This window comes from Equus asinus, chromosome 17 (assembly GCF_041296235.1).
Source record: "Equus asinus isolate D_3611 breed Donkey chromosome 17, EquAss-T2T_v2, whole genome shotgun sequence".
Classification (NCBI taxonomy): domain Eukaryota; kingdom Metazoa; phylum Chordata; class Mammalia; order Perissodactyla; family Equidae; genus Equus; species Equus asinus.
In genome coordinates, this window is record NC_091806.1 from 24090518 (window position 1) to 24100532 (window position 10015).

The 10015-nt window shown below is 36.7% G+C and overlaps 1 pseudogene; it reads left to right on the forward strand.

The window, feature by feature from the left end:
* Positions 1 to 2792: 2792 nt before the first annotated feature.
* On the forward strand, positions 2793 to 3702 carry LOC139040854 (olfactory receptor 5AR1-like; annotated as a pseudogene).
* Positions 3703 to 10015: the final 6313 nt, after the last annotated feature.

The window sequence follows — 10015 nt, forward strand, 5'->3', positions numbered from 1 at the left end:
ACAGGATGGCTTGATAAGCAATGTGTACATCTGCACCTGGGATCCAAACCAGACAACCCCGGCCGCCAAAGCAGAACCTGCGAGCTTTAAGTGCTGTGCCACCAGGCTGGCCCCAACAGTAGGATTTTTTACTCTCTCACTAAAGCGGAAGAACAGATGATAAATGGAAGGACTACAGTATATCTTTTATTTGTTCTTTTTTCATGGTGAATTATTTTAAAATTCCTAATGAATACAGGTGGGGGAACACAGCACTATGTATGAAATCGGCAGTCTCACATTCAATTGCTGATTCTGTAACTAACTTACAAAATAACTAAGTGTGTGTCTTTGAAAGTCCCCTCAGCCAAAGTTTTTCTTTCCTCACTAACATAACCTATGAAATGACATATTCATTCACATGTAGTAAGAAGGAGCTGAACCGGGGAAGGTGACAGCTTTATTGAGGTGTAACTGACATACAATAAATTGAATAAATTTTCAGTGTAACATTTGATATGTTTTAAAATATGTATAGACTCGTGAAACTATCACCCAATCAACCCAACGCCCCCCAAATGTTCTTCATGCCCCTTGGTCATCTTTCCTTCCTGCTCCTCCTCACACACAGCTAACATTGATTGACTGTCACTATCAATTAGCTTACATTTTCTAGATTTTTATAAATGAAACCTTATAAAGTATACCGTTTTTTATCTGACTGTTTCCTCTCAGCCTAATTATATTAAGATTCTGTCATCATGTTGCATTTTGCAATAGTTTATTCCTTTCTACTGCAGTGTAGTATTCCATTGTGTGGACATACTATCATTTGTTTATCCTGTCACCTATGGATGGGTCTTTGGATTGTTCCCAGGTTTTTTTAGAATGGTTGGATCGTAGGGTAGCTATGTGTAGGTTGGAGTCTATACTGCGAAAGTGTTTGTACTGTTTTACATTCCCACCAACAGTGATGAAAGTTCCAGTTCCTCCACTTCCTTAACACTTAGTATGGTTCATCTTTTTAAATTTTAACCATTCTAACATATTTGTAGTGATATCCCATTGTGATTTTCATGTCCCTAATACAAATTATTTGAGCATTTTTCATGCACTTATTTGCTATTCATATATTTTCTTTGCTGAAATTTCTGTTCAAATTTTTGGCCCATTCTTTTTGGATTGTTTTCTTATTATTGTTTTAAAGTTCTTTGTGAGAAATAAGCTCTTTATATGAAATATGTTTTTAAAATAATTTCTCCAAGGTTTGTCTTTTCATTCTGTTTCCTAACTGACCTAATATATGAAATGATGAACACATTCACAACATTTAAGAATGAGTTGAACAGATATAAGTACTTTATAAACTATAAAATCTTAGCCAGATATACAGTGTTGATTATTCATTATTAGAGCCCCTTCTCTTCTTTCTTGCAGTTGATTATATTCTATGCAGAAATTGAGAGATGCAGCACTACTTTCAACTGCCCTAGGATTTAAGATAATCTATTGTGAATGTCCATACTCCTGTGAAAGACACGTTATAATACTCTGCTGTCTTGTCTTTCTTGAGCCGTAAACCAGTTAAAGTAGATAAAGCCAAAGTTCTCACTTCAGGTTTAGGTAGAGGATGCTACTTATTTCTAAATTACTTTGTGGTTTATTTGGTTTGTTTGGGTTTAGTGTTACCTTCTTCCTTCTTAGAATTCTTCAGTGGACTAGATATTCATCCAACCAAACACAAAATGTATAACAAATGCACGCTCATGTGTGACCACAGAGTTGGATAATGCCCTCCCTATTCCCATCGAGTGAGAGATCCTTGAATCTTAACTCTGAACTGAGCTATACAACAACCTGTTGGTTAGACAATAGAATTATCTAAAGACACAGCTGTGTCTTCACCCTGATCATGTCCCATGCCAAACCACTGGGTGCTTCTAAAGATCAGGGAAACCAAAAGACTAATTCTGTCTACATGCATGATAGGCAAGACAGGAAAAAGAAAGTTAGACACAAAAATAGAGAGGTTTAACCTCCATCAAATCACATATACACAGAAGACAATAAAGTGAAGTGGACTCTAGAGTCAAACAGACCCAGCTCTGCTACCTACTGACTGTTGACCTTGTTAAAGTTACTTTATATCTAGTCTTGTTCTTTTCAGATATGAGATGGAGATAATGATGGTACCTACTTCATACAGTTGTTGTGAGGATGAAATTATGAAATGTATAAAGGACTCAACACTGGAATATAGTTAGCACTCAGTAACTCTTGGATTTTTAAAAACTGTAATTATCTATTACCTTTTCTAATATTGCTCACCTTTTGCTCCAAGTATTTAACTTTCTGTATATGTGTGCATATGATATGTTATACTTTGAGATCTCTGAGTCTTTCTTTTTTCTTTTCGTGCCTACCTTCAATGAAAGTTGATGTTTATTCATTATGTGTATTCATATTTGATTTGTCTTAGAAAGAAGGAAAAGACACTCAAAGCTGCTCTTCTTTCCTAATTAATAAGGCAAATAATTGCACAGATAAGGTCAAACACTGGGTACCATGTGATAAATGACCTCAGAGCACCAAGGTCTTCAGAGAAGCCGAACTTACCATCCCAAGACGCTAACATTCTCTCCTATTTTTACTGGGCACCTGGAGAGGATCCATGACCACTACCTTCTCCAAAGTCGTTTGACTTATTCCAGGGGTCACAGAATCTAATTACTGGAAAGATTTTTAAGAATCACCCCAAGTAATAAAGTCCAGGCACACATAAAATTGAAGATAACAATAAATAAAACCACTCAATGGTGACTAAATTTATCTTTATGGGCATCACTCAGGACCCTCAACTGCAGATCATCTTTTTTTCGGTCTTCCTTTTGGTCTACCTGATCAATATAGTGGGGAATCTTGATATGATTATCCTGATCATAAAAGACACTCAGCTTCATACACCCTTGTATTTTTTCCTCTGCAACCTCTCCTTTGTTGACCTGGGCTACTCCTTGGCCATTGCCCCAGAACGCTGGCTGACTTCCTAACAAAACACCAAGTTATCTTGTTCTCCAGTTGTGCCACTCAGTTTGCTTTCTTCATGGGTTTTGTGGATGCTGCATGCTGTGCACTCAGTTCCATGACCTATGGTTTTTTTGTGGCCATCTGTCGACCCCTCCCCTATAGCACTCTCATATCCAAGCAAGTCTTCTTGGCTCTCAAGCTGGGCACTTACATGCCTGGTTTGGTGAGTTTAGTTATTCACCCTTCCCTCACTTTCAGGTTGAGTTACTATGGTTCCAATATCATCAATCACTTCTTCTGCAAAATACCACCACTCTTGGCCTCTCTTGTTTAGACACCTACATCAGCAGTATCTTGTTCTTCAGTCTGGGTGGATTCATTGAATTCAGCACCATTCTCATCATCTCCATCTCCTATGCTTTCATTCTCATGGCAATCATCATAATGCTCTCAGCTGAAAGCCACCTTAAGTCTATCTCCACCTGTGGGTCTCATCTCACTGGCATCATACTTTTCTGCAGCATAGTCATGTTTATGTATCTGTGGCCAACATCCAGCTACTCCCTGGACCAAGACAAGTGACCCTCTGTGTTCCACACTATTATTATCCTCATGTTGAATCCCTTCATCTACTGTTTATGGCGCAAGGATGTGAAAGCTGGTTTCAAAAAACTAATTGGCAGAAAATCTCAATAATAACCAAAAATGAAAATATCTTATCGCCACAGGTAGACGATAGTGGTTGAAGGATAGTGGCACCAGATAGAAAATGCAAATAACTTTCCAGTAAACACTACCCAAATTATCATCCATTTCCTGAGTGAATCTTAATTCCTGAAGATTTTTCTGTAAAGCTTAACTCTATAATCTGAAGGAAATAAAAATTAATATTTTTGAAAGACATATATATTATAACAAGTATATGTTATAATTAAAAGAGCAGTTGCTTTAGAATCAGGAAGATCTTTGAATCTCCTTTTACATCTCTAATCAGTGACAGTGTTGTGAGAGGACCACCTTTTCTTTTTCCTAATTGATTGTCGTATCCAGTCAATAAACACAGCACTTTGAATTTTATTAATTTCTTACAACAATTATTAGAGATAGGCCTTATCCTCATTTTTAAAATTATAAAAGTAAAGCTCAGACAGGTAAACAAACCTTTCAAAGCTAAACAATAGAATCAAAAACTGATCCAAGGGCAGTTCTTTCCCTTCTGACTAATCACAAACATTCAGGCTTTGGAATATTTAGAAAGAAGTTCTCATTTGTCTCTGCTACTTTCCAGCTGTGTGATCTTGGGCAAGTTACTTGATGAACATAAGCCTCAGTTTCTTCATTTACTAAATGAGAATAAGAATGCTTATCTTGTAGCGTTTTTCAATGGATGTACTGCGATCTCTATAAATAATCTGTCAAATGAAAATACTTAATAAACATTATTTGGTTTTATTTTCCTCCATTTATATCTTAACTATCCATAATTATGCAATGAAATTAGGAAATTAATTTTTTCCATGTAGTTGGTGGTAGAGCATATATATCAACTTATATTGGCAAAATAAATGGATAGAAATGAGGTCACCTTGGTCTTACTCCCACCCCCACCAACAATTATCTCAAATCCCTTAATAGCTCTGTACTTCAGTTTCTTCATCAATAAAACAATGACTGTTATTTATACCTTATTTATCCTGTTAGTTTAAGTGATAAATAAATGCCTTATGTTTGAGAAGAACTGAATATTCTTTCATACATTAAAATCTGTCCAGTAAAAAAATCATAACAAAGGTAAATATGTCAATCATGTTCTATATAATAGACTGCAAAAATCACGTGTTAGTATTTTTTTCAATCAATGAAGAGTTTTTAATCACTGTACTAGAGGCTGTGAGAGGCAAAAATTGATGCAAAATTGGCTAAGAAGGGATATATCAGAGTGAGATGAAGCTGAGATTCAGTTATGCTTCCTCCTTGGCCAAGTTATATAACCTCAGGTCACATTTTATTTTGTTTTTGACGAAGATTAGACCTGAGCTAACATCTCCCACCAATCCTCCTGTTTTGCTGAGGAAGACTGGCCCTGAGCTAACATCCATGCCCATATTCCTCTATTTTATGTGAGATATCCGCTATAGCAAGGCTTGACAAGCTGTATATAGGTCCATTCTCGAGATCCGAACCAGCGAACCCCAGGTTGCCGAAGCGGAACATGTGAACTTACCTGCTGTGCTACTGGACCAGCCCCTCAGGTGAGATTTTTTAAACAATCTGTGGGTAAGACTTGGTGGACAGTATGATATTAAATATAGATAGATAGATAGATAGGTAAAGGTAGATATAGACAAGGATGTATGTATTTCCTGACCTCATGCAAATAATATCCATAAGGAGATAAGATAAATGCAAATATCTTGATTTACAGGAAAAAAATAATGATTAAATGCTAAAAGAGAATTGAAGATAAAGTGCTGTGGCAGCTCACACTAGAAAGATAGCATTTTCTCTTGGGGGAACAAGATGTCTTTCTGAAGAAGGGGGCAACTGAGTAGTTTTTGAAGCATGGGCCAAAATTAAAGAAGGAAGCAAATGAGGTAGTGAATGTCAGATGGAGAAAACATAGTGAACATTCAAAGAGGCTGGAACTATGGGACATGTCCATGGGCCATTTTGCCTGGGTGTGCAATGGAAGGGTTTGATGATGAAGCTGGAATGTAGCTGAAAATCTGGCACCAATTTAAGGACATGAAACTTATTTGTTGAGGAATTTGGAGTTTATCACTTGTGGATTCTGGAGAAGATTCCTCCTTGCTCTCTGAAATTCTGTCACATAATTCTGTTAGCAGAGCAACTTTTGGGGAAACCAAACTATACTATAGCCTTAGGCTGGTAAATCTGAGTAGATTCTGCTACTTCAACAGGTTTTGGATTGTGTGCTTTTCTTAATGGAGCTTGGATAAAGCACTTACATTTAGCCTTAAATCTAGTCTTCTCCCAGGGGAAAAAATTAAACTTAAGTCCATGCCTTTAATCTCTGCCTTAGATAGGATAGCAGGAATAATTAGGGTCTAAGATTTTTTATCTATCCTATAACTACCCCTGTTCCCTAACTCAGGAGCTATAAAATTCCCAAAGTCCTCTGCGCAGCATTTCCAGGTCTCCGTCTTCCTTAAACTAACCCTCTGATATTATTCCTCCCTGCTCTTGTTGCAAAGCAGATTCTTCTGTAAAAACATTTCTTGAGACTTTCAGATTTTTCTACCTCTATATCCTTCCCAATTCTCTCCTCTCTCCATTCCCTGCTTCCTTGATAGTCCCGAGTCCATGCCTCAGAATGTCCAAATACATCTCTTCCTTCAAGGACTAGCTTAAATATCCCTCCTTGAAAAGCCCTTTCTGAGCTACTGGACTGGTCAAAAACAAAAAACAAACACTTCTTCAGAACAACAACATCCTTTAATTTATACCTTTCTTATGGTTCTGCATGCGGATATTAGGGAGCTGCATGTACGTGTGTAAATATCATAAAGGGAGACACTATGTAAGACATATGTGGGTTTCTCCCATTGCAATAGTGAGCTCATAACAGACACCTATGGAATGCTTACAAAAGGAAAGGAGTGAGATGACATGTTTGTTGGCTAGACTGTTTCAAACAGCTACATGCACCACAAAAATGTACAGCCATATATGGGGCTCTAGAAGCAGCTATATAGGTGTCTGTGTGCTTAACCCTGTAAGATTAAATGTCACGTCCCTTGATGATCATTTCCTTTATTGCATTTATCACAATTTGTCAGTATAAGTGTGTATACTACATGTATATTATAAATATATATGTATAAATAAGGAAAGGAAGTGTTTCTATTTTATTTAACATTATGTTATATAGTCATTCAGTAATATGTAGAGAATGGATGAATTAATCTGTTAATGAACATTTGACCAAATCTTCGGTTTATGATAGCCGTTATCTCCCTGTCCATATAATCAGCCTAAGACCACAAGGAACAAGAAGATAAAATCAGATTTATTGATTCATTGCAAAGAGGAATACAATATACCAGGATTTTGAGGGGAGGGTGGAGTTAAGATGAAATTTAAATGAGGCAATATTTTGGCAGATTCATTGCAAAACAGGGCTGTATGTAAAGGGCTCAAAATCAGATCTAAACCACAAAGTAAGTATAGAGTCTTGTTTTCTTGGAAACTACAAAATTAAGAAAGATGTGAAAGCACTTATCTGAAGTTCTGCTCCTGAGTTGAAAATTAATAATTCTTCTCTATATCAAGGTGCTTTAAATCCTACAGGCGGGAGTGAGAAGTTTCATCTTACTGGTATAATTTCAAACAATTACTTCCAGATAATCTATCATTTTAGATAACCGAGATTTCTCAAAAAGTAGAGAAACAGTAGTCTCTCAATGAAGGGAGTTGTTTTGACACATTAAAGCTGTGGTTTGTTCTTGGGGGAGACATATTTCCTGTTGAATTTGCAGCTGGATTTATGTGTCTTTTAAGAACTACAGGGCAGATGTGGACAGTCCAATCTATATTTTACTCTCTCACTTCATATTCAGAAGTCAGTTCTCTTAGATTAACAGTTAACTGTAGTGTCCCTTTAAGAGCTCTCATGTCCTGTGCCTTGCAATATCTCTCCTTAAAATTCATTTCACATCCTGGGCCCTTAGGCTGTAGATCAAGGGGTTGAGCATAGGTGTGATCACAGCGTAGAACACTAAAAAGGTCTTGTCCCCAGTGCTGGAGGACTTCGACTGGAGTCTCATGTACATGAAGGTGGCAGTTCTGTAGAATAAGGTCACCACTGTAAAATAAAAGGCACAGATGGACAGTGCCTTGTGCCTCCCAGAGGCTGACTGCATCCTGAGAACTAAAGATTCCAGCATAGGAATCAACAATGAGGAGAAAAAGAATGAAGGTAATAATAATAATACACAAGATAAAAACAACTAGCTCAGTAAATTAGATATCAGTGTAAGCCAATCTCAGGACAGAAGGTACCTCACAAAAAAAGTGATTCAGGACATTGGGCCCACAATAGGGCCAACTCAAAGGGAGGAAATTGATAATCAAAGAGCTCATGAAGCTACTGGACCTAGAAATGGCTGCCAATTGAACACAAGTGCTTTGGTTCATAATGAAGTATAATGAAGAGGATGGCAAATGACTACATATCTGTTATAAGCCATGACACCAAGGAGAACATATTTAATCGTTCCAAAGGAGAGGGAGAAGTATACCTGAGTGGCACAGCAGGAGAATGCGATGGTCTTCTTTTTTCCCACCATGTTGGATAGCATTTGTGGGACATTGGTGGACGTGTAGGAGACATCCAGAAAGGATAAATTAGCAAGTAAAAAGTACATGGGATTTTGGAAATGAGGTTCTGTCTGGATAATGGTGATAATAATAATATTACCAGCCACCATTAGTAAATAGAATAACGAGAACATCATAAAAAGAATGAGCTGCATCTTTGGCTGAGATGAGAGCCCTAGGAACACAAATTCAGGCAGTGTGAAGTTTTTTTTTTTATCATATCCATTTTTCAGGCCACCTCCCTCTTACAGAACTATCCACTCACATGAAGACAGAGAGCAAATGCCCTTTATGTCACCATGTTGGAAATTCAAGACATAAGTAAGAAAGCAAGGAGAAGTATTGGTCTGGGATTATATCTTTTGAGTATCTGAATTGTACCACAAATGGAAATATGTCCTTTGGATTTTGGAGGGAATATTCTCTTGACAAGATTAAGAATTTTAAACTTTAGCACTGATTAAGGTAAGCAGATATTTTTGCCCTTTCTCTAAGAGTATGCTCATTTGCCCATTCATAATCTTTCTAAACCCTACTTATTTTTCAAAGCCTTACTCATGACTCATTTCTTCAAAAATATCCTATTATGTATTTTTTTCTCCACCTATCAACATAGCAGCATGATGCAGCACTCAAGTAAAAAGCAGTGAAGGACATTGCTTCATGTGACATGCATTAACTTAAAAGTAAAGGCAGAAATAGCAGCCTATTGTTCTTCTGTATCATCCTGATGTGACCCTCTAGTGCTTAGACACTGTGATACCATAAAGGACGAAGACTGTGAACACCAACAGCAAAAACAGCCATGGATCACACTAGTTGCCAATTATCCCAGCTTCACCACTTCCATATTGGACTGTCTTGGATAGTTTCATTATGTATAAATTGAAAATAATGATCTAATTGATTTTTTGAGGATTAAACTAATGTGTATAAAAAATTTAAGACAATGTCTACATGTGGGAAACAATCCACAAATAACATCTATTATTAATAGCCCAGTACTACTACATTTATCTGGAATTCACTTCTCTAATAAAAACCATTTCAGAGAAATAATATTATTAAAAAAGATCCAGACAAGTTAAAAATACCAGTTCTATTCACTGAGAGCTCCTTAGTGACCACTCTGTGCCTATTTACTCTTAGTTTATGCATAGATTTACTATGTTTGGTTAACTGTCTTTTACCCCATCAGAAAATTAAAAGCAGCAACTTACGAAGATATGGGGTAATGAAGACTTCTGGAGATAGGCACAGTCAAAATAGCAAGAAGCTGCTGCCAATCATTCATCCACTCATTTGTTCATTTCCTTTTTTACTTTCTTTCTTCCTTCCAAAAATATATCTTTGATAATCTAATATTTACCAGATGCTAGGCACATTCTGGGTACACGTAATAGACATTTTCAATCTCTGGTAGAATTTATGGTCCACTGGAAAGTTGCAATGAAGGGAAAAAACTGATTGCTGAGGGAGTGGAGAATCTTATCAAGGTGACATTTAAGAACCAAGCAAGTTGTTGTGTGCCATGAAAAAGATCACTTTATGCAAAATATGCATTGTCAAACAATATTGATTTGCATGTAATATATTTTAGAGGGTTTTTTTTTTTAATATTTTGATCTAAGTCAGGGCTTTTCAAATCAAATAATTCAATGAACTGGTT